The following is a 14,711-nucleotide window of genomic DNA, read 5'->3' as shown; positions in this document are numbered from 1 at the left end:
AATTGGCTCGGGTTTGGTCTCTTTCTCAGACTCGACGACAACTGGTTCGACCTTTTCCGTTGAAGCAGCTGGCTCCTGTTTAGCTTCCTCGACAGGATCCCTAAAATCGTTAAGAAAAACCCATTATTATCCTGACAAAAATATCAAACATTGCCAAGAATTACTTACCGAACCTCGTCCGTCTTTTCATCCGACTTTTCCTTAGATTTAACGGCGACCTCTGCCTTCTTTTCATCCGACTTCGCCTCCTCCACAACAGGATCTTCTTTCTTCTCTTCGGCGGTCACCGTTTCCAGCTTCTTGGCATTGTCTTAGACGTGAATCTTCTTGCTCGACGGCTCAAGCTCTTCGTCCTCGGAATGGCGCCGTTTGGCTGAGCGTGTCATGGTCTGTCAACGTCGTTTGTGGCCGCCAAACTGCCATCGCTGGTTTTCTTGGTGGTGGTGGCGCTGGCTGTCATTTTTGAGGGTGACGAGGTGTCGATCAGTAGGTCGTCCTTCTCAATTGGGACAGCTTCCGGAGTGTTAGTGGTCTCCTCGCCACCTCCGCCCTTGAGCGATGCCGCAGACTTGAGTTCTTCAGCAGCCTTCTCATTTAATATGGCCAGATCCGTCGTTTCACCGGAATCTGCGGAAATATGACATGATTTTAACTTGAGTTTTCCAGAACAGTTCCGCCCAACCAGTACTTACTTTATTGTGGTACTTTGACCAGTCACCAAATGAACAACAGTGCCGTTCCCTCCTTCTCCATCTGTTCCGGCTCCGGCTTCCGCTGCCGGATGAGCTGGCCCTGCCGGCCTCGACCGTCCGAAATCGTCGTCAACGGGAAGCTCAATCCGACGTACCTCGCCGATAGTTCCTCCAACCTATAATCCAGCTCATGACAGCGGCAGGGAAATCGCCCAAAATCCTTTGCCAACCGGAATGTTCCAAATTCCTTAACACCCGCTCCGTTGCAGTTTCGGTAATAGGTTCCACTGAATGATCTGTTGCTGTTCTTCGGCTACAGCTTCCCGTCTTAAGAACCTGAAAGAAAGTTAAAAAAAAACAAGGGAAGATCCTGGGAAAAACCGGAAAGATCAGAACGGGAAGGTAACCATGAATGTGGAGGAAACGGTGGATGAGGAGAGAGATGTTCCGTTGATTGAATCTGCAGAAAAAGTTACAGCTCCGCAGGTTTGACCGGTGAAAACTCTTTTGCCACTTCCTTGTCTATCGTTTCCTTTACAAGGAAGGTTATCTTCCTGTTCCAATCTTCTTCGCCTTCTCCGGGGATGCTTTTTTTGAAATTTATCCGCTACGTTGCGCAGTTTAACAAACACTCCCGACCGTCAGAATGAAAATTGTAAATTCGACTAAGTCCAGAATGTATTTTTTTTTTCTTCACAACTTATTTTTATTAGGTCCTTTTAGGTGCTAAGACCAGGTTAGGACCGAGGATCAAAAGAACAACAAAAAATAAATAATAATAATTAAAAAAAACCGTAACTGAATTAGATGATCATTTCCTCGTGCCATGTGTCAGCAAGTGTGCGATCACATCAATCTGTTCCTCGGGTGTCTTGCACTGGCTCAAGCGAACTCTGTATTCTCGGTAAATGGCCCACAGCTCCGACTCGCTGTACAGCTTCCGTTCACCTTGTTGCTAAGTCCAGAATGTAAAAAAAAACAGTTAAGTGTCATCGCAAAAATGAGTTCACATCCACCAACTCAAAATTGCGAATATAAACAAAAAAAACTGATCTCAAAATTGAGATGGCATAAGCGAACTCCTTTTGCGACATTGATCTCAAAATTGCGACCGTCTGGTAAGCGTGCACGCTAACCAGGCGACCTCAATTTTGAGATACACGCTTACTGGGGGAACTCAATTTTTAAGTTCGTTCAATCAAAATGAAGTTCGGTTCAGCGATGTCAAATTTGAGATGAGTTTGTTTTGATTTTAATTGTCAAATTTGAGATCACTGAACTGAACTTCGTTTTGCTTGGCGACTTAGTTGGATAAAGTTTTCAGTTGAATGTGACAGTTTCGGGACATAGCCGATTTTTTCGTTGCAAAAGAGTTTCTGGTAAGTTTAAGCTTTTCTGTTGATAGTTGGAAATTCTATTTTTAATCTATTTCGGGACTGTCATCTGCAGTGATCCAATTGGAATCGACGCCGACAAGGCGAGGGGGAACGATGCCCCACGACCCTCTCCCCCGGGGGACTGCGCCAACAAGCATTTTTAGCACCCGGAGTTTTGGATTCTACAGGTGAGAGATGAGGTTTTCTTCCAAGAGGTGGTCAAGAATAATCAATTCACCGATAGGCGAATTATTTTGCAATTTCTTCAGTAGACGGAATTCGCCACCAGTGGACGGATTTTATCGGTTTGGTCCATCGGTTGACGGAATTCTTCGCAGTTTTTGCAGGCGGAATCGATTCACCGGTGGACGGATTTCTTTGATAGGATTTTTTTCTTCGCAGTTTTTGCAGGCGAAATCGGGCCACCGCTGGACGGATATTTAGCCATGTTGTATATATTTTTTTGTATAGGAGAAACTGCTCCATCGATGGAAATTCAAAGCAGCGGAAGGCCATCCAGGTGGGGTGAAGACGAAGGAGAAACGGGAACCAAAGGCTGACTTCCGGACCGCATGCTGTTCAGGAATATTGGTCTGGCGGGAGCTCGTGCAGAAAAGCTTCTTGTTAACGCTGCGGAACGTGCTGATCAACGTGCTCCCCACGCTGCTGAAGTTTGGTAACGTAAGACTACTCTATGCTACTTGCCACTTGTCATTAACTAAGCTGATCGAACCGATCAAGGTTCCGTTCGCGGTATCGCTGACCACGATCCACAAGCGTCAGGCGCCTAACGGAATTGATTCGGCACTTGCACCGCGGGAAGACGACGTTCGAGGACTGTTTGGTGCGACAGACGCACACGCAGAACCTGCGGTACAAGGACACGCGTTTTTTAGGGAGCAAAAGGGGGTGTTAGTATTGAGGCGAAGCCGATTACGCTGGTGCTGCCGGACATGAAGAGCAAAGGAATTTGCTTCACGAAGAAGTCGTTTGGTAAGTTGTACACGGACGCTTATGCTGGGGTGAGTGCGGGTGAGTTAGCACGGAAGTTGTTGGGGGATATGTATGTACTTCCACAATAAGAGCTGGAAGTTTAAGAATAAGCCGCCGCACAGTTCGGCGCAGAGGAGCATTGTGGAGTTCATTTTGGAGCCGCTTTACAAGCTGTTTGCGCCGAGGTTTGCGCAGGTTGTCGGGGATGTGGACACGACGTTGGCGGACACGCTGACCGAGCTGTTGAGGTTGATTTGTAATCGGTTCATTTGTGATTTGTGAACATTTTCAATCGTCGCTGGACAACGCTCACAGCTAGATTGACCACATTGGCATGGGGGTGAAGGAGAGTGGAATAAACCAGGACATGCTGAACTGTGACCAGAACACGCAGTTGATGGTGTACAGCTCAAAGATACCCAAAGGAGGATTGAACGTTCTTCCAGGTGTTGGCGCAGATTGAGCGGGACGTTGCACGCTGGGCAGTTAGTTCGAGTGGTGGGTCAGAACGTCTCGCTGGTGGAAGAGGAAAATTCCCTTCGTCCGTGGATTCCCGTACGCTGCAAGTTGGGCAGTTGTGGATCTACGAGGTTCGTTATAAGGTCGAGTTGAACCGCACCCCCGCCAGGAATTGAATTGTCATCAAGGAAATCAAAATCTCGAAATTTAGAATTTAAGAATTAAAAAATTTAAGATTTGCAGAATTTATGAACTTAAGAATTTCAGAATTTAAAAATATAAGAAATTTAGAATTTCTGAATTTAAAAATATAAGTAATTTAGAATTTGAGAATTAAGATTTATATTATTTATTTTTTTTTCGAATTTTTATGGTTTGAAAATTCAAAAATTAAAGAATTTAAGAACTTAGGAATTTAAAAATTTATGAACTTAGAATATAAGAATTTATGAATTTAAGAATTCAAGAATATAAGAATTTTAATGAAGAATTTTTAGAAATTTAAGAATTCAATATTTAAAGGATTTAAGAATTATAAAATTCAAGAGTTTAAGAATTATGAAATTCAAGAATTTAAGAATTTCAGGACTTCAGAATATATGAATTCATGAAAAAATAAATCAAATCAGGTTATGTAGGTACTTCCGCATGTATTTCGGGAATTCCTGGAAATTTACATATTTCCCGGAAACGGAATATTTTTATCCGGGAAATCCTGGAAATTTTTCCCGGCACGGGAAATTGAACGCTCTAGAATGAAAGGATTTAGGAATTTCAGAACTTTAGAATTTAAAGACTTAAAAGAAATTAAAGACTTAAAAGAATTTAATGTCCTAATAAAAATTTAATGAATTTTAAAATATTTCAAAAGAATTTAAAGATTTTAGAGAATTTAAAGGATTTAAATACTGTTATGAATTTATATATTGTAAAGAATTTAAAGTATTTTAAGAACTCAAAGAATTCAATAGATTTATAGAATTTGAAGATTTTTTAGAATTTAAAAATTTCAAGAATTAAAAGACTTTAGAGAATTGAAATACCGTCATCAGGGGTGACATTGCGTCTGGGGGTGAGATTGGAATACAGTGATTGTTCGGTAACTGGGCTGAGAACGTAGCCCAGTCACCGAATGCTGCTCGCTAACTGGGCTGAACGAAAAATAACGAGGGGACAACCAATGCATAATATTTTCCTGATGAAATATAAAAATTAAAGTTAATGAAATTCATTTGCAAAGCTTACTTTTGTGACTTGAAATTGAATATAGATTTGAAAAATGTTTTTTTTTTATTTATTGATCATGATCTTGCATCCATTAACCCTCGGTCATTTCGGTTTGTTTAGGTTTTTTGACGTTTACTGTGAATACAAAGAGACGAGTTGTTCCTTTTAATTCCGCTATATATTTTAATATCTTGACAGATACGTATTTCGTCTACTACTTGCAGACTTCATCAGTGTTCTGTTCTCGACTGAAGGTTCATCGCTGGTGTATCCATATTTGTAGTTACTGTAGGTACTACCTCCTCGTTCTTCTTTTGTGCCTGTATAGGTAACAGCTTAAACAGCCACGTTGAGCCGTTACCTGAATCCTTGTTGAGTAAACGTTTGTTGCCTGCCTTGAAGATTTCCAAACTTTCAGCGACAGCCAGCTTCGATGGGTTAGTGATGTGTCTTAAGATGACCGCGTCGCTAGCTGTGATGTTATGTTTTTCCTCGATGATGTGTTCGGTTACTGCTGACTTGAAATGGGGGACAAATCCTTTCCGTTTTTCCTCCATGGCAATTTTGACATATGTGTGTATATGCTCATCCAACCTGGTTTGCAGCAATCTCTTAGTTTGTCCAATGTAGCTCATATCACAGTGGCCGCAGGATACCTCGTAGATGCCGGGTTTGCCTAAAGTCGGTATGGGGTCTTTCGTTGAACCTAAGATGTATTCCAACTGGCTGTTTCTACTGCTGAACACTAAATCGATGCCAAATTTAGCCAGTTTTTGTCGTAATGGGCGTGTTATCCTGTAGTCGAATTCTACTGCTGCTCTTCGCAGTGGCTCTGCTGTCAAATGTCAAATGTCATATGTCAAAATTGCCATGGAGGAAAAACGGAAAGGATTTGTCCCCCATTTTGAAGTAAGCAGTAACCGAACACATCATCGAGGAAAAACATAACATCACAGCTAGCGACGCGGTCATCTTAAGACACATCACTAACCCATCGAAGCTGGCTGTCGCTGAAAGTTTGGAAATCTTCAAGGCAGGCAACAAACGTTTACTCAACAAGGATTCAGGTAACGGCTCAACGTGGCTGTTTAAGCTGTTACCTATACAGGCACAAAAGAAGAACGAGGAGGTAGTACCTACAGTAACTACAAATATGGATACACCAGCGATGAACCTTCAGTCGAGAACAGAACACTGATGAAGTCTGCAAGTAGTAGACGAAATACGTATCTGTCAAGATATTAAAATATATAGCGGAATTAAAAGGAACAACTCGTCTCTTTGTATTTACTGTATACAAATTTCAGCATTTTTGTTTGACCCAATCTCAGCCCCAGATCCAATGTTACCCCTGATGATGGTACTTTAATGAATTGAAATACTTTAAAGAATCAAAAGACATTAAAGAACTATTTAATAGTAGTTTATGCAACAAGTTGCAAAAAGAGGATTTTTTCAGCACGAGTCGTACATTTATCTAACGAGGTTCACCGAGTTAGATAAATACGACTAGTGATGAAAAATCAAGTTTTGCAACGAGTTCCATACAACGTTTTTTGCAATTCCGAAAAACACCCTTTGGACAGAATTATAGGACAAATGTCCATGAATTGAGTCAATGAATCGTTCAAATCAAAAAAATGTTGAAAAGTATAACTTTTCCTAACAAGTGCTGAAAAGTTCAATTTTTCAGCATCCATTTCAGTGCTGAAAAGTAGAACTTTTCAGCATTTTTTTTTTGAAAAAGTTACTATTCGATTCTGTTATTTTTGGTACAGAAAAGTAGGCTGTTTCGTCGTTCAAGAATGACAGGAAAAGTAAGTAGTATCACGACGGAATTGCAAAAATAATGTTAAGAAATTAATAAATTGAAATAATGTATAGCATTTACAAATTGAAACAATTTATAGATTTTAAAGAATTCAAAAAAAAATAAGTTATTCAAAGAAATTAAACAAATTTTCAGAATTTAAAGAACTAAATTTAAAGGAATTAAAGAATTTAAGAATATAAACGATTTCAAGAATTTAGGAATTTTGAGACGTTTGAATATGAGGATTGAATGATATAATAACTTAAAACCTAGCTAAAAATATAGTTTTTTTTTGTAAATTTAAACTCCATGTATAAATATATTATTTTTTTTGGGATTTAATAATTTATGAATTATATAGTTTTAGGATTGAATGGTTTTTTTCTTTGGATTTCCAACGATCAGTTTTCCTATTTTCGGAAATTTTTAGTTGATGATTTCTCATTTCTCTTCAAGATGTTGGCGCTGATTATAAACGGGACGTTGCACGCCTAACAGGAGGTTCGAGTGCTGAGTGCGAACTACTCTTACTTATTTTTATTTTTACTTTTTTTTAAGGCAGGAAAAGCCACCAAAGCAGTGGCACCAAAAACCTACTTCTTTTTGTAAACACATAATACAAAACATAAATACATGAGTGACAAAATACCAGGGGGATGCTAACGGCAGCCATCTTGGGTGATTGAGATTGATAACGCGCGCAAACTGCGCACAGTGAAAACAAAAATATTTCTTTTTTTGTTATAATTCAATTTTTGTTATAAGAATTACTTTAGTAAAAGTCAAATTACACAGTAGTTTAGTTAAACGTTTCATGTGATAAAAGTACAACTTTAAATGAGGTCATCGGCCCGATGTGTGCTTAATAATCCCAACTTTAGTAGTTTATTTTGCAAAAATGATAAAATCACACATACATACACTAACTCTTAAACGTACATTGCGGTAACATTTTACATAGAAACAATAATTACTTTATTTCCATTTTATTCCTGCAGTTTTGCACTTTTTTTTACAGTGCGCAGTTGCTTTGTTTTGGTTCCGTAACGAACAGCTGTTCTTTTGTGCTGGAGCCGAAGTTGACATTTCCCTTTTGTTCTGGTGCCGAAGTTGACAACTTGTGTTGGCTGCGGGCGAGCTGCCTGTAGTGAGATATAGATGTCGCCCCCCTGCAAAATACAAATAACACGGCTGGATCCAGAGCTCCATCTTCGCGAGGAGCTCGGTTGAGCTGGACTCCTACACTCCTGGCTGAATCATCTGAAAAGGAATAAAAGAAAGAAAAGGCAAAGCAGGATCAAATAATTCAAGGATAAAAAAGAACAAGCAGAGCAACAGTATCAGTTCAATTCAGTTACGAAATGGAAGCAAGAAAAAAGAAAAAAAAAGAAATTATTATATATGGAAATCGTAGGTTTTGAGAAGTTTCTCTAGGATAGCCGGTTCAGACAGGAAATTGGTTAGCTGTTTTTTGAAAATAGATAGGCTTAAGCAATCACCAAACTTGTTTGAAAAAAAGTTATACAATTGAGCACCTTTAAACGTAATACTTCGTTCGCCAGCTAAAGTTGAAACATTGGGACGCTGTAATGAATCGTGGTTTCTTGTAAAATGATTATGAGTGGAGGGTTCAAATTTTGTATTACTATGAGTTTGATTTGCTAAACATGAATAAATAAAACAGCATGATTGAATGATGCAAATGCCTCTTACAGGATAAATATTTTTGAATTTAGTGTACAAATCAACGGAATGACTACGGATTGGCAAGTTAAAGATTATTCTTAAGAATTTGTTCTGAGCAATTTGAACTTTGTTAATAAGAATGTTACATGCGTTACCCCAAACAGCAGTTATATACGAAAGATGAGAGCTAAACAATGAATGATATATTAACAAAAGGACGCTTAAAGGTAATTTATGTTTGATTTTATAAATGATTCCAGTTATTTTGTTAAGCTTTAGTAATAATGAATTTATATAAGGTGACCAATTAAGTCTGTTATCTAAGATAATTCCAAGATATTTGCATTCATCTATGACTTTAACATCAGGAAAACTGTTTTTGTTAGTGTCAATCTGTTTGGAATGGAACGATTAGAGTTTTTAATATTTATTATATTTGATTTATTAATATTCAAAGTTAATTTGTTAATAAGGCTTTCTAGTCAGAAATTTACCAACACATTCAAAGTATGTTTACATGACAGCTGGACGCAAGGCTGTATATCAAAGGTACTCGTCATCTTGCTTTGCATTAGTGTGAGTGCATGACTCCGTGCCACTAAAACCCAAAACAATAACAAAAGAACAAAGGACCGTGCCAGGAAAACCAAAACATAAACAATGTCAATGTCAGTGGAGTGAGAGAGTCAGAGATAGCGATTTTGACAACCGCACTACTACACACTCAATCGCGAGTACCTTAGGTAGAAAGCCATGAGCTGGACGTTTGTTTGCATCAGGTTTCCTATCTCTTTCTAGCAAAAAATTTTTGTCAGGCGACTTCTAGCTGGGTTTTTTGACTGACTGCCCGATATGTCAGCCAACATACTTCGCAGGGCTGTGACAGCTACAGCTCGATCTTTGTTTGCATCAGGACACTGTGACGAGGAGTTCGTCATTTTTGAGTTTAATTATATTTTTTTCACTGGGCCTAGAAAGCCTTATTCGAAAATATTCAACAAGAGTTTTGAGATCATCGTGCAAGTTTTTATCATTTACGGAAGCAGACTTGTTATTATACAGAAAAGAAGAATCGTCAGCAAAAAGTTTCAATTTACCTTTAAGAGATAGGAATGCTAAATCATTTAAGTAAATTATGAAAAATAATGGTCCAAGAACCGAGCCTTGTGGAACACCTACATCAATAAATTTAATATTACTTTTAATTACTCGCTGCTCGTTGACGAGGAATTTCCCGAACGCTGCAGGTCGGGAGGTTGTGGATCTACGAGGCGCATTACAAGGTCGAGTTGAACCGCGTCCAAGCCGGGAATTCTCATCGAGGGAACCGACCAGTGTATCCTCAAAACCACGACCATCACCAAGTGAGGATGTGTGTATCTTCCGGCTGCTCAAGTTTAACACCCAGTCTATCACCAAGATCGCCATCAAAACGAGATGCGACCTGCGCAAGATATACTCCGAGAACGACATCAAAATGGCCGAACTGATGGTGGCCTTTTGCGTGAGTGTCGTTGAGACCAAATCGTGTTTCGCCGAGACGCCCAACAAAAAGTACAAGATTACGATGATTGCGGAACCGCTGGAGAAGGGCCTGGCCGAGGACATCAAGAACGAATCGGTTTGCATCGGTTAGAACAAGAAGAAGCTCGGCGCGTTCTTGCAGCTCAACTATGACTGTGATCTGACCGCGGCACGATCGGCCCGGTCAACACCAGAAACAAACATCCTCGTCAACGACACGCTGCCCTTCGAAGTGGAAAAAAGGCTTCCAGTGAGGCACGCGCGATGGACCACTCTGCGAGGAACCTATCCGGAACGTCAAAAGTACAAAATCCACGACGTCGTCATCGCCCAGGAACCGCCCGCCGGATCGCCTACACAGCCTTCCTCATGGCCACACCCCGTCTCATGGAACCGTACCTCTTCGTCAAAGCGTAAGCCCCCGCCGATTGGTTTTCTCCATGTAAACCGTCCCCGTCCGGCGACGTGGCCACGTCACCCAGGACGCACCCTTCCCCGATTCCACCTCTACATCACTACATCATCAAAGCATTCAACCCCGCCATCGATTCGTTCGGCTTGTTCGGCTTCGAAACCGACCTGCGAACGCACACTTAATGCCAAGCCGTCCGATTTTCACCACTGGCAGATCGTTCCCGGCGATTCGCCCTACAAAAGCATCGTCATCCGGCCGCTGGCAAGTGTCACTCTCTTGTCCTCGTCCACTCGTAGTCAATTCCGTCGAATTCCGCCAAACATGATCCTCGGCTCGAAAAGCGCTCACGTGCAGTGAAAAGATGTCCCGGGCAATCCTCCGACGGAACAATGATTACATGTTAGAGGCGCCGGAACCGTTTCACCAAACGCTGAAAATTATAAAGATGAAAATGATAACTTAATAAAATATTTTTTCGAATAAAATCCGTTTCACTACCATTCCAAACCGACATCCGTCCCCCGGAACCGTTTTTCTACTTTCCTGGAATATTTTCCCGGTACCCAACGCATGTCAAATTTGACATCGGCTTCACCATGTTAAAATTAAGTTCGGGTACTCGATGTCAAATTTTTTTTTGACTACGCTTTGCGCCGTTTTGATTGGATCCACTCAAATTTGAGTTCCCTGGTAAGCGTGTAGATGTCGCAAACCGGCTAAAAGTGCCCAATCAAACCGTTCTCCGCTTGACGGGTTCATTCCGCTTCGAATTCCGCTTCGAAAATTGCTTCGAAATTTTCTAAACGGAATCTCCGGATGGACTCCGTTTCGATTCCGTTTAACCATTTTTGAACAAGGGCGTACGGTGGTGTACGGTGGAACCTCGGTGATATTTCGCCGCGATTCGCCGAAACGGCTTTGCGATGGTTGTGTGAGTGCAAAGTGTCAAAAACCACGTCACGACGGTGAAGGACGGTTAATTTTGGGCTTGTCGAATCAAGTTCGTCCGTTTCTTGCGTAAAATTGGTAAGATTTTAGGGGGTGTACAGAGTCAAAGTTTTTACTTTTCGTTAATCTATTGACGCTGAAATCAATATACTGGTCAATACTTTAACGAAAATTGAAGTAAGCATTCCCACCGTGTATTTTCAACCTTGAGGTGACAGATGGTAAACAACAAAGCTATTTTTGGGCGGATCACAACTAAATTTGAAAACAAAAGGAGTTGGCGAACGGTACACGCATTTGATTACGATTCCGGCATGTTCCGGCTTATTTTCGAACATTCCTGGACAAGAACAGCGAACTCTTCCTCCTGCAGCTCTGGAAAATAGTTCACCGGTGTGTCCGGTATTGCAAGCAGAAGGAAGAGTTGGCCGAGTACAGGTTTGTTCCTCCATCGTGGTTGATGACTGAGTGACCGCGAATCGTTCTGTCACGGAGAACCGAAGAAATTGCATTACTAATGGCCATCTAAAATACTTAGGCGAATCTCATTCAACAAGAAAAGTATAATCAATTGATGGTCGAGAAATTCCCATTGCCCGAGATGAACAGATTCTTCTAGCAGATCTTAAAAAGATTTTAACTACATTTTGCCATTTTATGACCAAAGAGACTATTGTCTGGGGAATGGGGGAGGGAGGGATTACCGTGTTCAGTTCCCGGACAAAGTTCTTTCATTACGAATAGAATAACATGTCTATTGCAGTGTAGAAATAAAGACAATGACGAAATCTGATGTTTTTTTCATTTCTGCTTTGTTGGATGGAACGTGGCTAGATCCGTTCACTGCAAATCGGCATTTTGCATTTGCTTGTTGCAGAAGACAGCAGCTTTTGTTCCACCACGGAATCAACCGTATTTCGCACTCAAATGTAAACAAATAATTAGGTTGTATCTAGGGTTGTATTTTGGTGACCGGGAGAGACCAATTTCCATCCTACAGCAGCTGAATGTAATCCTTCAACATTCCGGTGACGAAAAAGGAAAAAGTGCTTGGTGTTTGCCTCCGTCCTTTAGACTACAAAGCCGAAAATGTCAACGCCGACCGGGTTCTTCCCGGAGTACGACCGTCGAGTGCCCGTGCCACGAGACACAGATCGTCTGCTAGAAAAAGATCGGCTATGCGGTGTGGCGACCATTCCTCGGTCCAGCACCGACGTCGGTCGGCATTCGTGGGTTCTCCGAGTTGGTCCAATCGCTGGTCCATTATTTCAAACGTTGTTCACGCATTTTTTTAAAAATTCAAAAAATGTGTTTTGATCCGGGTTCGCAACGATTGATTATTTTTAATCTTTCTGGTTTTGGCGAGCAGTCTTGTCGAAAAAGAAAAACAGATTTTCTCTACTTCATCGACGTTTCGGCCTTTATTTTGAGGCCTTCTTCAGGGGTTTACTAAAAATGTCAAGCTTTTACAATTTGTGTGTGTTTGGTTGTGTTTTGTGTACTTACAAAACAAAACCACAAAACACACAACACAATCACAACTGAACCAATCCACCTGACAGTTAGCAATTGGACGTTGTACAGTACAAAGTGACCCAGCAGTTGAATGTTGTTTTACATCAATTTATTTGGACAAACATGTTAGTATTTCACAATAGTTTACAAAACAATATTAAATTAATTCTTTAAACAGTGATGTGCAGCAAACGTAAAGGACAGTTTAACAATAGGACTAAAACATTTTTGACAAGAAACAGACAACTAGTAAGTACACAAAACACAACCAAACACACACAAATTGTAAAAGCTTGACATTTTTAGTAAACCCCCTGAAGAAGGCCTCAAAATAAAGGCCGAAACGTCGGTGAAGTAGAGAAAATCTGTTTTTCTTTTTCGACAAGACTGCTCGCCAAAACCAGAAAGATTCAAAAATGTGGTTAAGTTTTCTTTGTAAATATTATGACAGTTCGGGCAATCAAGGTAAAGTAATAACGGTGGGATTTCGTCAATATATTGACGAAATATCAATACTTTAACCGTTTATGTTAATGTACTGATAGTGTATTGACGACTTTGTCCGCCCCCTTACGAAAAAAAAGTTTTAAAAAAGTTGGTCGTCATCGATCATGGCCGTTCATGGTCACCCGCGACAGACACGGACGACGAAACAAAGAGAAACGCAAAAAGTAACTTTTTCAAAACTTTTTTTCGTAAAATCGCGATAACTTGTGATGTTTATAAGCAAACCCCTTATGTCTATATATCAAAATTTTTGTAATTGTCTGCTCTACAACTTTGTACAACATTGTTACACTCTAAAAAACAACCCTGCAAAGTTAGAAAAAACACGAAATTTTAAAATAAAAAATTTTGTTCTAAATGAAAAAATGACCCTTCTGGGACAATGTAGATTCGAAAAGTACATTAAATTTCCCATAAAGTGACATGTTCCAAAATTTTTTACAGTCGAGTAACGGAAAATGGGAGAATTTTTAAAACTTTTTTAGTGTTTTTTTCGATGAAAAATACGTTTTTTTTCGGAATTCTGAGTACGCCATCAAATCGGGCGTCTAATTTTACATAAAGTCCCTTTGACACCAAATTTCTATCTCATCACCGTTTCAGGCTGCAAATTATTGAAAAACACCTCTTTTTCGCATGTTCAAAATGGAAGGGTCACCGCCCCTCCGTCACGAGATATCAAAAACGGACCTCGAATTCGTGATCAGGGACAAAAGTTCCCTTAGGACAAAGTTTCACGCAAATCGAAGAGGGGTCGGGGCAACTTTTCCCGATTTCGTGTGAGTTGGTAGAGAATTACCCAAATGCTCTCTTGATGATTTAAAACCTAACCTAACTAACGACAACTTATTCTTTCAGACTTCGTTGACGAGCTGCCCCAAGTACGCCCCAGTACGACGTCGAGGCCGTCGGCAACCGGCGAAGGAACCTTCAGGAAACTACCTCCAGTTGATTTGGAATCGGCGAGGGCCTCGTGGCGCGGTGGTTAGCGGCTTCGGCTGCCGATCCCTAAGTTGCTATGGGGCGCGGGTTCGATTCCCACCTTATCCTCCTGGCCTTCTATCGGATGGGGAAGTAAAACGTCGGTCCATTTGCGTAAAAGAGGTTTTGAGTGACTCACCACATATAACCTTCGGACGCCTAGAAATGAGCAGAAACTTGCAACAGAGACCACAAAAGACCCGGGGGTCGTTAAAGTGGATTACTTTGCTTTTGAGTGTCCGGTTGCTGTGGCGGCCGCTGCCCATCAGGAAGAAGCGTTCACAGAAGTCTAGCAGCTGGAGGACCAAAACTTAGCGGATCCAAAGCCGGAAAAGGACCAGCTGCCTGATGCAAAACGATGGAGAAACTCCGCGAACCGACCAGATTTTGTCAGCCAAAAGGTCAAAGGTCGTGGAGCTGCGGGAGAAGGCCGATCGGTTAACTCGTGGTTGCCCCAATGAGCGAGGTCGAGGAGTTCGTGCAGGTAACGAATATTGAGCCGATGTTCGTGACCCGATTCTTTAAAAGATTCCGCGTCGTGGTTCCGGAATGTTCCCTGGATGATAGAAAAGATC

At 40.9% G+C, this 14,711-nt stretch overlaps 1 long non-coding RNA gene and 1 pseudogene across 1 annotated transcript; both read left to right on the top strand.

The window, feature by feature from the left end:
- Positions 1 to 1,905: 1,905 nt before the first annotated feature.
- LOC119770099 overlaps positions 1,906 to 14,711 on the top strand; it is a 15,267-nt pseudogene continuing 2,461 nt past the window's right edge.
- Positions 12,661 to 13,268, top strand: LOC119766564. The gene is made up of 3 exons (XR_005276984.1): positions 12,661 to 12,773; positions 12,827 to 12,897; positions 12,955 to 13,268. It is a non-coding gene; the product is annotated as an uncharacterized LOC119766564 (long non-coding RNA).

This window comes from Culex quinquefasciatus, chromosome 1 (assembly GCF_015732765.1).
Source record: "Culex quinquefasciatus strain JHB chromosome 1, VPISU_Cqui_1.0_pri_paternal, whole genome shotgun sequence".
Classification (NCBI taxonomy): domain Eukaryota; kingdom Metazoa; phylum Arthropoda; class Insecta; order Diptera; family Culicidae; genus Culex; species Culex quinquefasciatus.
This window is presented reverse-complemented; position numbering and strand designations above follow the sequence as displayed.